The sequence below is a fragment of the Lactuca virosa genome, chromosome 6, assembly GCF_052849685.1.
Source record: "Lactuca virosa cultivar CGN04683 chromosome 6, Lactuca_virosa_CGN04683_v6, whole genome shotgun sequence".
NCBI lineage: Eukaryota > Viridiplantae > Streptophyta > Magnoliopsida > Asterales > Asteraceae > Lactuca > Lactuca virosa.
In genome coordinates, this window is record NC_136431.1 from 121,483,516 (window position 1) to 121,500,419 (window position 16,904).

The window sequence follows — 16,904 nt, forward strand, 5'->3', positions numbered from 1 at the left end:
CGAATCGGGGAAAGTCTTGGAGAATGTAAGAAGTTTGGAAGAATTCTTGGTTATGACTGGACCATGGGGATAGCTGCTATACAGAATGTGGATGAACACGCAAGGGGAAGGACCAGGGTTTGGTCCCGGCTCCGGTGGTGAGCCAGTTAGCGGAAGGACAACCAGGGTTTTGAGTTCGCCTTGCATCTCTTGTATCAGGTGGTAAGGGTTGAGTATGAGATTTATTGCGCTTTGGGATTTGAAACTATGTCTTGGGAATAGTTTATAGTCGGTTTAGAGCAGAGGTTGCTCCGGCTTCTGTAGTTTAGCCGTTGGCGATTGAGCTGGTGAGGTTGTCAGGGTGCGAGACCCTGAATGATATGGATCTCAGATTCGAGGTTGGAAGATTGATTAGGAGCACCTCAATGAGAGAGGTTCAGGTCAGGTGAATTTATTGGAGGGTCTCGGTCGGAGACCCAAGAGTTTGGATCAGCTTTTGAGAGGCCAGCAGGGTCGGATCCAGTGCAACGCTTGTAGAAACTGTGCGATGAAGTTTCGTTCCAAGGGTTTGGATTGTCATTGGGATCGAAATGAGGTGTTACATTATGTTCTCAGGGTGGTCGAGGTATCACAGTAGGAGGTGGTCAGGATTCCTTCAGATGTTGGTGGATATGTTATCTTCGGCCATTTCCAGTGGATACCGGGTATTTGTATCGCTTGGGAATTGTGATAAGTTGGATCTTGGGTTGGTTTTCTGCTATTATCTGGGTTAGCAAGGGTTGTTAGATGCCATTCAGCATGTCGAGGAATCTTTGAGAGAACTTTAGACGGATGTACCTCGCGGAGCGGAATCCGCGTGTACCGTGATTGCTCCGAGTCGTTGTCGGAATCGGTTCAGTGATCTGGGTTGCTACAGGTGTAGCAGGTTTGGCCACGTCTTCAGGGACTGCCCATAGGGAGCAAGCCCGTTATATTTTGTTGTGATCAGGTGGACGACAAGGAGGTTGACTGTCTGACGGTCAGGGAGGAGCAGTGAGTGTACCGGTTCCAGTCATTTTCGGGGGTGGTCCAAGGGCTCGAACGAGGGAGTTATGACTAGTTTTCAGTAGCCTTAGTATTTATGTTTGGAAGAGCCATCGGGATTGTCGAGGGAAGAGAGAGTTGAGGCTGAGGTTTGGTTAGACTATCCGTTCGTTGGACTCCGAGATCTGAGCGTGATACCGTTTTTTTAAGTGTTTGAAGACATTGATGTGGTTGGGATACAAGAAGTGTTAGCTGGATTTCGGGTAGTGTGTTGTTTGGGCAGGTTTATTCATGGTGTTCTAGCTTTGGTAAGCATCGGCCGTCAGCAAGGTGAGCATGGGAACGTAATGAGGATTGGGAATCCTTCAATTCTCATATGTTAAGCGGACTTAGTTTAATCTAAGTGGGGGAGAGTTATTCAGATATCCAGGATAGAAGCGAGTGTGAGACGATGACGCGTTTCATATTCCCCTTTGGGAGAGGAAAGGTGGCCTTAGGGGCTGACTGAATATAGGATATCGTGGATGGGAGCTCGGGAAACTCCCCAACAATTGAATCGTGTCGTCTGATGTCATATAGTAGGCTTTGGGGGAGGGAACCAGGTAGAGTTCCAGTCAGTGTTTGAGTTCAGTTGGGAGGATAGATGTGACATCCCCATTTTCACGGCTAGAAAAGACCGATTTTGTTTATGCTTTATAAAAATCAGAGTACTTCTTTTGATAAAAATGTTGCGGAATTTGTTCCCAGTAAAACATGATAAATACGTTATCAAAGCATTTCCGAAAAAATGTATTTTATTCATTTTAAAACATTTGGGATGTCATTGTCAATACAGAAACATAAGCATAAACAGAACTTACATTCATTTACACTAGTGATCTACACCTCTTTAATCTCTCAGTGTAATGTAACTTCGTATCGGCACCTGTGATTCAAATAAGCTTGAGTGGGTCAGGTTGGGAAACCTGGTGAGTACATAGGGTTTTCAACCCACAATAATATAATTATTATGTTTAAACATCAAACAATCAACCCAATTACCCATCCCCATTATCTTCCTCACTCTTAAGGGTCTACCCTAAGAGTCACCTATCCTGCATTCATTCATTCCGAAGTCCCTTGCTTCCAGGGTTTATAAGACATGCACTAGTCCATAGCTGCCAATGCTCATTCGTAAAGCACTAAATCCATAGCTGCTAAAGTTCATTCATCGGGTACTAAATCCATAGCTACCAGTGTTCATCTAATAGGTACTAAGTTCATAGCTACCCACGTTTATCTATCAGGTACTAAGTCCATAGCTACCAACGTTTATCTATCAGGTACTAAGTCCATAGCTACCGACGTTTATCCAATAGGCACTAAGTCCATAGCTGCCGATGTTATTTATTAGGCACTAAGTCTATAGCTGCCAATGTTCACTCATATCATCTTTCATCTCTCATCATTCATCTACCCATGTTTTACCCAACATATTCGTAGATATAAAATACATATACAGTTTAAATTCTTTAAAACATGTATAAAATCATTCATCCAGCATAGATAGCAAGTATACAGGTTATATGCACACATAGCACGTAATTTATATAAAATACTTCATATCTATGTGTAAGATGAAAGTAACTATGCACTCACTTGATAAGGTGGTGACTCGGTACTCGGACAACGCTTCGTTTACTTTAAAATAATTTCCTTCGACGAAACCTAGTATTATTACCACTAGATTTTAGTCTAATATTTACCGTGACTAATTATTAGTCTTATTTTTATTATTATTATTATTATTATATAAGCGTTTAAACAATATTTTCCAACCACTATGTACAGACAGGGGCCAGACATAAAACACCGGAGGGCGGGATCATTTTGGCATATAGCACTTTTGAAATCCAACAACCCAGGCGACCCTTCAAACCGGATTCCCCGTACCGCGAGTGGTTAAAAAGATATTATAACGACACTTATATAACCCATAATAATAGCTCAAATAATTATTATAAGGTCCTAATAACGTTAGGTAGACGTATCTTACCTACGAGGGGGTTTGGCTAGAAGTCGCGCTCTGCAGGGCCAGAACTTCCGAGCCGAAAGCTCTTCTTCTCGGAGTCGTCGAGCGCTCCGGGGCTTTCTTCTAGCGCCAGGGGAGTTTTGGGAGGTTTAGAGAGAGAATGGTGGAGGTGTGAAGAAATGAGGGTGGAAGGGGTTGTATTTATAGGGTGAAATATGGCTGAAATTAGTGTCACATGTCACCATTTAGTGGCAAGCCTTGGGGAGAAAGCAATGGCCATGATTGTGCCACGTCACCCCTTTTGCAGCAGCACCCTGCCGACTTCTAAACCTCGTAACTTTCGCATACGAGCTCCATTTTCGATGTTCTTTATATCCACACGTAGGTAAAAATAAGATATACAACTTTCATTTTGACTCCGTCGGCTAATTCTCGACCGATCTTAAATTTAACAGTACGAGGAGATTATACTGTTAAATGTTCGCGTAAAATTTGTAACTTCTACATACGGACTCCGTTTTCGCCTGTCTTTTTACCATTGAGTTCCTATTAATGAGATCTTAAATTCTCATTTAGGTCATGTAGGCCAAAAACCGTTCGATCTAAAATTCGAGTTTCGGGCCGTGCACTGCTGCCAAATTTTAGAAAATTCATAACTTCCTCATACGAAGTCAGATTTGGGTGCTCTTTTTTTGTATGTTCTCGGTTTAACATATACTACAACTTTTTCTTAGATTTATAAGTCTAAAAAGTCCTCCATCGTAAATTCACTATTTACGTCTCCCGGTGCCATGCCGGTTTTGCGGAAAAACTTCGACGGGCCATAACTTCTTCGTTATAACTCGGATTTCGGCGTTCTTTATATGTACGGAACCCTTGTAAAATATACTACCATTTGGTTAAGATTACTCCTTCTAAATAATATTCCATCAAAACTCATTTTTGATGCTTATTGTCTCTAAATTGACTAGCCCGAATCTGCAGGCGTTACAATTATCTCCCCCTTAGGATGATTACGTCCCGGAATCATCAACGAAACAGGGCTGTATAATGACTCCATACGTTATCACTTCATCCTAGGTAATAACCGTAACTTCTATGTTTCTTCGAATGCGTATCTAACTCCTGGTCTTCTTGACTGCAAGCGGTGCTTGATCTTGCACCCGTTCTCTATGTCTTGTTACACTTTCAATCATGACCTTAATGTCACAAACTCACTCTTTATCAGAGACTCCTTCTTCTTCTTAACAAACATAAGATAAGTTTATTTGATTTCCACGATAGACCGATGGGTCACGTTCTAATGAACTTTCACCGTATCTTGCAACGCTCAGACTCAGGTCTTTTAGAGTCAAATTCCGGAATTAGATATACTTTCCTTCATGTTCTAATGTGATATAATCACATTTTAACATGTAGCATTTCTAGCTACCAAATTCTTTAACAACGAGCACGATACTTCTATTGATCGCTTCGATTTCAATCTTCTAGTTTAAGTCAGACGCTACATCAAACATAGTTCTCTGAACCACGTAACATATTTGTCTTAGTCGGACTCGATTTGATATGACCACTAGGGTTGGAATAACAACAATCTTCTTAGTTATTACCGAAACGATGGTAATGACATACTTTGAACAAAACGGAATCAATTACTAGCTTCTTGGTAACCTTGTGACTTTCCCTGATCCAAGTGTGAGTCCTGTGCTTCCGGTAGTATAGGCCTCTACTACCATTCACACCTACTCATACTCGTCCCAAGTATTGTCTCGCAGCTTTCCAAGTTACTATCACAAAAACAATTTTAACACATAAAAATGTGTCCAAACAATCATAAAATTTCCCCTAGACTCTACTAGGACTTCCTCCATGCGTATCTTCAATCATCAATTCTGTTTCAACTCGGTTGGTGGTGGAAGTTCCATACGATGGGATAACTTCATGGATTATACAAAAAATCTTTCTTTCTGCTAATCGAAAGTGTACTTCTCCCATACTAGACGTATTATTTCTTAGACGCGTTCTACAGGCAAGATATCACTCTTAAAATATCTTCTGATAGGTATCATTCAATATCGTAAGCCTTCTCATTTCGTTCATTTTCTCAGTCTGCTATGAGTCCTTATCATGACATTCTATACACCAAAGCAGGCGTTCGGTGTATTTAGACGAGAATATAGATAGAGGAAGATTTAGACGCGTATTCCTCCTTATTACTCCAAAAAGTTACATGCCAGTTCTAATATCGTAATTAAACGTTTAGAAACCTAAGCACATAAAATTTCCAGATCTGGTCGGCCACAGACCATAGATCCGATCAAACGATAACATAAAGCATCACAAATCATTTAGCACATAAAAGCATGTTAAGCATTTTCCCTAAATAAGCTAATGCTTGTGTCTATTCAGGTGTATTACCCAAATTTTATTAGACACACTCCTCACAATCATCGCTTAGCTTTCTAAGTTTAAGTCTAGAAATAAATCCATATTCCTAGTTCGCTTAAACTAATGCTCTGATACCAACTGTGACATCCCCATTTTCACGGCTAGAAAAGACCGATTTTGTTTATGCTTTATAAAAATCAGAGTACTTCTTTTGATAAAAATGTTGCGGAATTTGTTCCCAGTAAAACATGATAAATACGTTATCAAAGCATTTCCGACAAAATGTATTTTTATTCATTTTAAAACATTTGGGATGTCATTGTCAATACAGAAACATAAGCATAAACAGAACTTACATTCATTTACACTAGTGATCTACACCTCTTTAATCTCTCAGTGTAATGTAACTTCGTATAGGCACCCGTGATTCAAATAAGCTTGAGTGGGTCAGGTTGGGAAACCTGGTGAGTACATAGGGTTTTCAACCCACAATAATATAATTATTATGTTTAAACATCAAACAATCAACCCAATTACCCATCCCCATTATCTTCCTCACTCTTAAGGGTCTACCCTAAGAGTCACCTATCCTGCATTCATTCATTCCGAAGTCCCTTGCTTCCAGGGTTTATAAGACAGGCACTAGTCCATAACTGCCAATGCTCATTCGTAAATCACTAAATCCATAGCTGCTAAAGTTCATTCATCGGGTACTAAATCCATAGCTACCAGTGTTCATCTAATAGGTACTAAGTCCATAGCTACCCACGTTTATCTATCAGCTACTAAGTCCATAGCTACCAACGTTTATCTAGCAGGTATTAAGTCCATAGCTACCGACGTTTATCCAATAGGCACTAAGTCCATAGCTGCCGATGTTATTTATTAGGCACTAAGTCTATAGCTGCCAATGTTCACTCGTATCATCTTTCATCTCTCATCATTCATCTACCCATGTTTTACCCAACATATTCGTAGATATAAAATACATATACAGTTTAAATTCTTTAAAACATGTATAAATCATTCATCCAGTATAGATAGCAAGTATACAGGTTATATGCACACATAGCACGTAATTTATATAAAATACTTCATATCTATGTGTAAGATGAAAGTAACTATGCACTCACTTGATAAGATGGTGACTCGGTACTCGGACAACGCTTCGTTTACTTTAAAATAATTTCCTTCGACGAAACCTAGTATTATTACCACTAGATTTTAGTCTAATATTTACCGTGACTAATTATTAGTCTTATTATTATTATTATTATTAGTATATAAGCGTTTAAACAATATTTTCCAACCACTATGTACAGACAGGGGACAGACATAAAACACCGGAGGGCAGGATCATTTTGGTATATAGAACTTTTGAAATCCAACAACCCAGGTGACCCTTCAAACCGGATTCCCACTACCGCGAGTGGTTAAAAAGATATTATAACGACACTTATATAACCCATAATAATAATAGCTCAAATAATTATTATAAGGTCCTAATAACGTAACTATATTTAAATAAAAGCTATATTAAAAATTAGGTAGGCGTATCTTACCTACGAGGGGGTTTGGCTAGAAGGCCCGCTCTGCAGGGGCAGAACTTCCGAGCCGAAAGCTCTTCTTCTCGGAGCCGTCGAGCGCTCCGGGGCTTTCTTCTAGCGCCAGGGGAGTTTTGGGAGGTTTAGAGAGAAAATGGTGGAGGTGTGAAGAAATGAGGGTGGAAGGGGTTGTATTTATAGGGTGAAATATGGCTGAAATTAGTGCCACATGTCACCATCTAGTGGCAAGCCTTGGGGAGAAAGCAATGGCCAAGATTGTGCCACGTCACCCCTTTTGCAGCAGCACCCTGCCGACTTCTAAACCCCGTAACTTTCGTATACGAGCTCTGTTTTCGACGTTCTTTATATCCACACGTAGGTAAAAATAAGATATACAACTTTCATTTTGACTCCGTTGGCTAATTCTCGACCGATCTTAAATTTAACAGTACGAGGAGATTATATATTGTTAAATGTCCGCGTAAAATTCATAACTTCTACATACGGACTCCGTTTTCGCCTGTCTTTTTACCGTTGAGTTCCTATTAATGAGATATTCAATTCTCATTTAGGTCATGTAGGCCAAAAACCGCTCGATCTAAAATTCGAGTTTCGGGCCGTGCACTGCTATGCCAAATCTTAGAAAATTCATAACTTCTTGATACGAAGTCAGATTTGGGTGTTATTTTTTTGTATGTTCTCAGTTTAACATATACTACAACTTTTGCTTAGATTTCTAAGGCTAAAAAGTCCTCCATCGTAAATTCACTATTTACGTCTCCCGGTGCCATGCCGGTTTTGCGGAAAAACTTCGACGGGCCATAACTTCTTCGTTATAACTCGGATTTCGGTGTTCTTTATATGTATGGAACCCTTGTAAAATATACTACCATTTGGTTAAAATTAGTCCTTCTAAATAATCTTCCATCAAAACTCATTTTTGATGCTTATTGTCTCTAAATTGACTAGCCCGAATCTGCGGGCGTTACAATAGACTACGTGGGCGCTCAACGTTGAGATGTGTTTGGATTGATAGAGGAGCGATAGGACTATGGTCGGTGATCATGTGAAGGTGAAAGTGTTGTAAGACTAATGGGGAGCCGTAGCATTCACTAGCAGTCAGATAGTGTGGAAAGTGTTGTAAGACTACGGGGGAGCCATAGCATTCACTATCGGCCAGATAGTGTGGGAAGTGTTGTAAGACTGCTGGGGAGCCGTAGCATTCACTAGCAGTATAGAGTGTTGTAAGACTGCGAGGGTGCCGTAGCGTTCACGGATTCTTCCAGGTGATTTGGACTAGGGCAGGCTAGTTCGCAGGGTTGTGGGGGAGCCACAACTTAGTTAGGATCAGGACCAGAGGTGATTGACCGATCAGGTATCTGGGGGTGAGCCCGGATGGTTATTTGAATTTAGGACGGAACTGGTAGAGGCTGTTGAGTCAAGGGTTTGGGTCTTGAGTCGCAGGATCTTGTGGATAAGTGGTACGTGATGCAGGAGGGCTACGGCTTGGTACAACCTGATATTTGATCTCTCGGGAACCTGATGGTTGGACTGGGTACGGGACTGGTAGTCTCGGGAAATCGGCTAAGGGTATCTATTTATCAGTCAAGTAAGGAATGTCGGAAGTTATGGTGCATTATGGATCTCGAGGTAGTAGCGGGGTATCGACTCGTTTCGGAAAGGATCCCGAATTGGGGTTCGCGCATATTCAGTACATGATTTTATTTCATTGAGATGAGATTTGGGAGCATCAGGATCCCAAGGGCATCAAATGCAGGATACCACAGTAATGAATGGGTTGGTTCGATGGTCGCTTAAGCCATCATGACATGTCTCGGGTTGGTTTCATCAGCAATGGGGCCACGACACGATGGGATCAGGAAATGGCAGGACGAGGGAGACTGGGAATGATGAAAGACTATCGTATTCGGGTAGCGCTCACTATTGTATTGGATTCAGTGGCGACGGGTTGTCAGGGTACGATGATTGGATGTGTCAGAAGAATTGACAGAGTCAAGAGTGGCGGTAGGGCAACTACGGCTAGACGAGGTCGCTTCGGAGGTCGCGTGGGGCGAGTGTGTGGTTGCTAGTCGATTCAGCAATCGGGAAGGCGTTTGGTGTTCCGGAAAGATGGTAGACAGGTTGGGACCAGAGAGGTCCCCAGGTGTTCTCCAGGAAAGCAGCCATGTGGCAGCAAGAGGAGTATGAGCGACTTCAGTGATTTGGGGTCTGTGTGTGGAATTGCTTGTTATTCGGTAGACGCAGTTGATAGGTGATTTTGTCATTTAGGAAGCCTCAAGGAATTATGAGTAGGAAGTATTCTATCTAGGCTGGTTTCTTGTGAAATCAGTTCGATGTGAGCAGTCTGTCAGGGAGACAGACCATCTCGAACTTCAGAGTTCGGATGAAGTAGATGTGATCATGTTGCAAGGAATTCGTTCATCTTTAGGTTCTAGAACCCTGCGAGGATTGATTTCAGTTGCCTTGGGTAGGCTGCGGTATTCTCGGGTTTGTGGCGGTGTTGTTCAGGTTGTCTGGTATGACGGGGATATTAATGCATGATTTCGAGGACGAAATCTAATTTAAGTGGGGGAGAGTTGTAACGCTCTGTTCCGAATTGACTTCTAGTCTGAGGCTGTGGGCCGAAGTTTGGTCAGCATAAGGAGTATGGCTCTAGAGAAGGTAAGATCTAGACCCATTTGGGTTCGGATGATGTATTAGGAGTGATTCGGGTGTTCGGTTTGTGTTTTGGAGCTTAGGGGTATTTCGATAAAGTGTCAGTTCGGGCTTTTGTGGAAAATGGATTTTTGTTAGGAAGGTCTAAAGGAATATATGAGTTGATAGATGTTTAGAGCTTCTCGTCACCTTTCCGTGGATATAAGGATCGTCGAAATTGGGCTTGTAACGAAGAAGTTATGGCCTTCGGAAGTTTCGTGGTTTTCAGGCTTAGCCGAGTACACGGGGCGTACACAAAGTGTACGCAGGGCGTACTAGTAAAGAAGGTAGTACGCTGGGCGTACCTTGGAGTACGCTGGGCGTACCATATGTACGATGGGGGTACTCCAGTCAGATCAGAACCTTATTTTAGGGTCTTGGACCCTATTCAAGCTCCTTATCTCATAACCTAACCCTAATATCTTCAGCCTCCATCCCTCTAAACCCTAGAAATCGACCCTTAGCCTCTATTTGAGTGATTCTTGAGCTTTTTGGTGATTTAGTGGGTTTTTGGTGCTTATTATGGAAGAAGGAGTTCCTTGAGGAAGCATTGCTTTGCTTGAAGCTTGTGGATCCAAGCCCTAATCATATTGATCTAACTCCAGAAAGTATAAAGTTTGGATCTTGGTGGCTTTCTCATGTGGATCTAGTTGGGTTATGACTTGTTATGTTTGGACCTTGAAGAAAAAGGAACTTGGTGATCAAGCTATGGTTGGAGTCAAGCTTTTAGATCCAAAACCTTCATCAACTTTGCAAGCTTTTGGAGGTATAAAGTCTCAACCTTGTCAAATCTTTCATGTAGATCTACCATTGTGAGTTTTAGTTCATTTTGGTCTCAAGGATGGAACTTTATGGTTGAAATCCGATTCTTAGGCTTTAAGTTGCCACTCTCAGTGTTAAATGAGTCCCTAAGGCAGAAAGTTGCCATCTTGGAAGTCTTAATGGGCTCATGCATGATTTAAGACCATTTCCTTGGAAGCAGATTATCATTTTTGGAGTTTGAGCTTATGTGGGCCATGCAAAGCCGTCAAGTAAGCAACTTTATGGTTTAAGACGTTGAAAAGGACTTGGATCTGTGTTTGTAGCTTCTGGAGTAGAGTATTAAGCACTTAATGGGAAAATTGCTTAACAGAGGAGTACGCTGGGCGTACATGCAGGTACGCGCAACGTACACCACCTTCAGCCAGTAGGCTTAAAGTACAAGGAAGTACGCCCCGCGTACTCATCAGTTGTGGGCTTGGACTGTTTTGGGCCTCAGGTTGGGCCAGGCAGTGGACTTTGGGCCTTTGGGCCTTAGTGGACCATCAGAAGGCAGATGTATTGGTCCAAGGATATGTTTGGGCTTAGGGTAAGGCCCATTAGAGGGATTGGGCCCAATTGAGCAAATTGGGCCATTAGTGGGCCACTAGTTGGTTGGGAAAGTCCACTTAGTGTTGGGCATTTGTTTTAGGTTTGGGCCTTAGTTTGGATCATACTGGGCCAGAGGTAGAATGGTCATTTTACCCTCATGAATGGATTAAGGATTATGGTATGGGACCCAATTGCTAATTGGGTATATTGATTGGTAGTGACAGCTCGGGAAGCTGGCGGGGCAGCAGCTAAGGATTTCATGCGGGAAGCTTCTGCAGTGCAAGGTGAGTCTTCTCACCATACCAATGGGTCTAAGGCACCAAGGCCGGCTCATTTTATGTTATGTGGTACACTAGCTGTAGTAGAGATATGTGGTATGATTGTTAGCTTTATGCTAAGTGATATGCTAGATATTATATGATATGTGTTATGCTAGCTGTCTTTGTGATACTTGCATGGAAGACCCCGGGGGGGGGGGGGGGAGCCCGTGGCATTGGATGTAAGACCATGTGGGGTAGCCCATGACAGTCCTAAGTAAAGACCATGTGGGGTAGCCCATGACAGTCCTAGGTAAAGACCATGTAGGGTAGCCCATGACATTGGATGTAAGACCATGTGGGGTAGCCCATGGCAGTCCTAGGTAAAGACCATGTGGGGTAGCCCATGACATTCTTACAGGTTTATGTATGCATGGCTTATGTGATATATGTAGCTTTTATGGCTAATATGATATGTGTTATGTGGATTGTGTGTGGGGTATGCTCTGGGGGACTCACTAAGCTTTGTGCTTACGGTTTACAGTTTTGGTTTCAGGTATCATCGATTGGAAATGAAGAGCTCGGATTGATCGCAATGCACACATCTATGATTTCCGCAATGAATGATTTTGGGGTGAACTCTGATAAATGTTTTACTTAATGATGATTTGAAATGTTTTATATAAATGGTATGAATGTTTTAGCTATATTAAAAATAAAAATTTTTACCCTTGATTTTTGGGTCGTTACTATGTGTTTTTTTGGGGTTGCTTTTTGTTGTGAATCATCTTAGTTTAGGATTATTTAATGATTTATTTTGTTGTTCGCTAGAAATTTTTTATATATAAAGTTTCTTACTTTTCTACCAAAATTTTTTATCTTATTTGATCTTGGTTATATATATATATATATATATATATATATACCATATTATAAAGGGTTGATAATTTACAGGTACCTCACTGCACAAATGTCTTAAAATTAAGACAATTAGACTAAGAGGTACAAATCACAATGCATGGTTTGAGAAATAAGCTGCTTATCACCAACATTTTCAAACTCCCGCTCATCAAAATTGAAATAAGGGGAATGGATGATTTGGAGCGGGCAATTCAAATTTTTTTGAAATCCCCTCGATGGAAGTGTAATCACCCTGTTTCTTCAATTCCAGCGCCCTCTTTTAAAGCAACCATATCCACATGGTGAAGAACTTATCTAAACTAAGTAAGATCTTGAATTTTTCTCAGCCACTTCGATTTCAGGTTTCGTATTCTCACTCCTTTCTCCTCCACCTGAAACTTATTTGTGTGGGGATCTATGTGTTTTTTGTGCGTATTTATGCCCACTAAACCACCTTACCTTTGAAAGAAAATAAAAATCGATACTTTGTTTTTCTTTTGATTACTTTTGCTTTGTGAAGGTTTGAAGGCAGATCGATCTCACTCATCAATACCTAAATCGAACACAAATCCAAAGAATTAGGGTATGTTTCTTTAATAGTGCGCCATGTTGCTTCGTGGAATATTTTAAGGCATATCGATCAAAGCCATGTGTGATTCTTTAATATTTTGATATTTTGGCTGTCATTTTGAAATGATTATTGATGAACCCAAAAAACGATAGGTTCGTTAATCAGAATTTGCATTTGAGGGTTAGATATGTGGTCGATTTTTCTTTGGGATTGGGTTTTGTGTTTTTACTCATATCTTTCATGTTGAAGTTCTAAAATTGGCTATTTCCTTTATTATATTGTAGATATTCCTCTTTCTCTCTCCCTTTGTATTTTTGCGTGTACACACACTACCATGGTGGTTTGCCATCGTATGCTGGAAGAGAAACGAATATATAGTTTGATTTTCATGATTTGAACAAAAGCTAGGTGTGTGTGTGTGTTTGTTTTGTGTTTGTTGGACTTCTTTGTTCCTATGTTGTTGCTTGGACGTGTTCTATTGGTGCTTTGCTATGTGTTATGGGTCTGGACATGCTCTTTTACAGTTGTGGCGTTTTTTTGCAGTGGTTGTTGTTGGTGATTTTGGTTTTGCCTCTGTTGCTTTCCTGCTCTGTTCGGCGGCTCTCCGATGTTCTCATGTGCTTATGTTAGTTTGGTTGTATCGACTCCTGGTGTGTATTAGTTCCCTTGGTGGTTTGTTGGCTTATTCTCCTGGTTCGCTTTCAGGGCTGGTTGCTTTCTTCCTTGGTGCTTCAGTCAAGTTAGTTGCTTCTACTGTTGATCTTCTCTTATAAAGGCAGCTCCACCATCCCCATTACCAGATGTGCTGTCACAACCTTTGCGTTACCAGGATGAAGGTTTAAAGATGGAGAAGATTTGAAACTTGGTCATTAAAAACAAGAAACAACAAAAACGTAGTTCGGAGTTGCAATGGTTTAAGGATTTTTGTATGCTTTGTGTGTTAAATCGAGATATTATACCGTTTTAGCATCTGAATAATGTAAATAAAAGTGTTAGGTCCCGTTTGATAGTTGCTGACTGAGAAAGTGCTGACTCGGAAATTTCTGTCTGAGTAAGAAATCCTGACCGAGTAAGAAATCATAATGTTTGATTGTACATCTGACTGAATGTGTTGACCGATGAAAAATGACTATTTTACCCTGCTGAAGAGTTGTAAAAATATACAAAATGTCATACAAAATGTAAATTACACACAAATCATTTAAAAATCTAAATAAAATCTATAAAATGTTTTATACTGTTATAAATAGATTCATTGTTACATTTTATAAAAATATATCTTCACTTTACCACGTTCTCATTTTATTATTAAGTCCACTATGAAAATTAACACCTCGTATTATATGGTAAATACAAATTTTAAATTGAAAAACTACTGTAATATGGCATTTCATGCCTAAATGCAAAAACCACATGTTAAAGAATTTTACCAAACAAACTCAAAGTTTTTGACTTTACATGGTTCTAATTACTTTCTGTTAGTATTCTCAAAGTCTAACCACAAATTTTCACTACTAATCATCAATTTATGCATCAGACTACTTGTTGTCTTTGTTAACAAAAATATATAATGATTTGACTATTTACGTGTTGGCTCTCGACAACTAAACCTTCGATATTAAACCTCTCATTTTTTGGAAATAATTTGTCAAAAACTTGTTATGCTTGTTCATTGCTGTCAAAAGAAGCATGGTCTTCTTAAAAGGGTAGTACAATGATGAACTTACCTTATCTTTTCCTGCTATAAAATGGCACCAAAAGAAGCATGTTATTAGTGTAAATTATATCAAAGAGTAATGGATCTTATATAAGCATATTAGGATTACCTTTTTATATTGGTGAATCCATCTGAAAGATGATAATTAAATGTCTAATTAAAATTCAAAAAAAAAAATATGAAAGATGAACAGTAAAAAAAAAGCAATGTTACCTTTTAATTTATATACACGTAATAACTATACAAAACATATGGAGCTTTTATCCATCTCTAGAGTGAAAGCATTGCAATGACCAGAGAGCTTCTTAACAGGCCATCAACATCCAAATCAAAATCAAATAAAATAGAAATAAAAACAAATCATCAACAAATTAACCCTAGGAAAAACCCAATTGAAAAGCAATCAGAGCAGCAAAATCGGAACTTTGATTAGAAGAATCGATGCATGCCATAACTACATAATCTACAAAATTAATAAATTTTAACACAGATCATCGGAGGTATGACCTCATAACAGCAAAAACCCAATTGAGAACAACAAACATAAAGAGAAATATGAACACAGGAGCAAAATCGGAACTTTGATTAGAAGAATCGGAACTTTGATGAGAAAAATCAGAACTTTAAAATCAGATGAGAAGAATTGGAGGCGTACCTGGTGAGAAGTGGAGAAGGAGTCGATCGGTTAGGGGCAGAGGCACAAATCGTCGATAGTCAATTGGAGACGTGAAAGAGGAACGTAGGTAAGGGCACAATTGGAAAATCTTCTCTCTTTCTCAGCCAGTCGGTTGCTTTCTTCTTGCCGAGCCAGACATTTCATTCTGAGCAAGACGCCCAAAATTGATTTATCAAACAACTTTGACTGACCGAGTCAGGCAAAAATGTCTGACCCAACTCGGTCAGACACAAATCAAACACAGCCTTACTTTGATATTTTATTACTTATAAACGAAAGTTTTTTAGCTTCTTAGTTATGGTTTACATGGTTTTTATTGTCTTTTAATTTGATTTGATAATTAGTTTAAATAACTAAAGAATATATTATTTTCATTCTTTGAAAGCGTTCATATTATGTATTTGTTTATAGTCAATATATAATAAATAGATTTTAATTTATGTTAATTAAGGATTATGGATTATAGCTTTAACTAATGTTGGTTATAAAGAAAATCACTTATAAAGAAAATCATATTGTATATTCATTTATCTTTAAAAGTGTTAGTTACATATATATTATGAATACCTATTTGTAGTTATTTATAAAAATGATTTTATTAGTTCATTAGTCATGAAAAAGCAAAAAAACCAAGACAAAAAAAATACACATGTGAAAGAAAATCCTTTTTTAGTTTCTTTACCTTGATAAACAGAAAGATTGTATGTTTTATTGTAATATAAAACATATATATATATATATATATATATATATATATATATATATATATATATATATATATATATATATATATATATATATATATATATTCACCAACGAAGAGTATACTTTTGAAAAATATTTTTTGTAATTATAAATATACGTTTCTTATTTTCCTTTTCAACCGTGTATACATGTTAATTATTTTAATTTTTAACATTCTTAACCAATTAGACATAAACATAAAATAATTTAATTTTGGATAATATAAATTTGATTTATTTTGTTTTCAAATATATAAAAGCCGCAATGGGCTAAAAAAATCAGTTTTAAAAAAAAAAACAAAAAAAACATATCTTTAATTTTTCAAATTCCTTCCTTTTTTTTGGATATTTTTTTCCAGTTTTGTTTTTGCACTCCCTACCAACTAATTATATACTAATAGTTTCACCAATAGATGGCACCAACAAAAATATTGGTTAATTTTTCAAATAATATAATTTTTTCGATATTTTTTTTCCAATTTTGTTTCTTACACACGTTAGCAATTAATCATATTCTAACAACTTGAGCAATAGATAACATTCACGAGAAAACTATTTGCCACCTAACGTATTGCACGTCTATTTGACACTAAACAGCGTGCAAAGGTCGAAAGGAATCATATGAAACCAAAAGTAAACAAGTTGTCGTATGGAAACTGTCCATCGAAAAAAGTTATATGGGGCCGCTGCATCGCCCGGTACCCTACTAATATATATATATATATATATATATATATATATATATATATATATATATATATATATATATATATATATATAGGTTTAGGTTTTATGGAAAACAAAAAACCCTAAAAAAACTCTTAAAAATCATAAAAATGCATAAAAAAAAATACTTAGAGATCACAAATCTTTTTTTGACTTTATAGGTACAAAATTCGCAACTTTATTAACAAAATCGTTGAAATTTTTTTTGGAAAAAAAAACAAAAAAAAAAATTTATTTTTTAATTTTTTTCAGCTATTTTATTAAAAAAGCTGCGATTTTTGTAAATATAAAATAAAAAAAAAAG

At 38.4% G+C, this 16,904-nt stretch overlaps 2 long non-coding RNA genes across 3 annotated transcripts; one reads left to right on the forward strand and one right to left on the reverse strand.

Moving 5' to 3' along the window:
• Window positions 1–12,341: 12,341 nt before the first annotated feature.
• LOC145119986 (uncharacterized) lies at window positions 12,342–13,835 on the forward strand. The gene is made up of 3 exons (XR_013714069.1): window positions 12,342–12,529; window positions 12,688–12,750; window positions 13,282–13,835. It is a non-coding gene; the product is annotated as an uncharacterized LOC145119986 (long non-coding RNA).
• Window positions 13,836–14,152: 317 nt separating this feature from the next.
• Window positions 14,153–15,349, reverse strand: LOC145119988 (uncharacterized). 2 transcript variants are annotated; one of them, XR_013714071.1, is made up of 4 exons: window positions 15,111–15,349; window positions 14,669–14,759; window positions 14,565–14,586; window positions 14,153–14,476 (listed from the first exon to the last, which is right to left on the reverse strand). It is a non-coding gene; the product is annotated as an uncharacterized LOC145119988 (long non-coding RNA). The 2 variants fall into 2 exon arrangements; XR_013714070.1 differs by having other exon boundaries at window positions 14,669–14,756; window positions 15,111–15,348.
• Window positions 15,350–16,904: the final 1,555 nt, after the last annotated feature.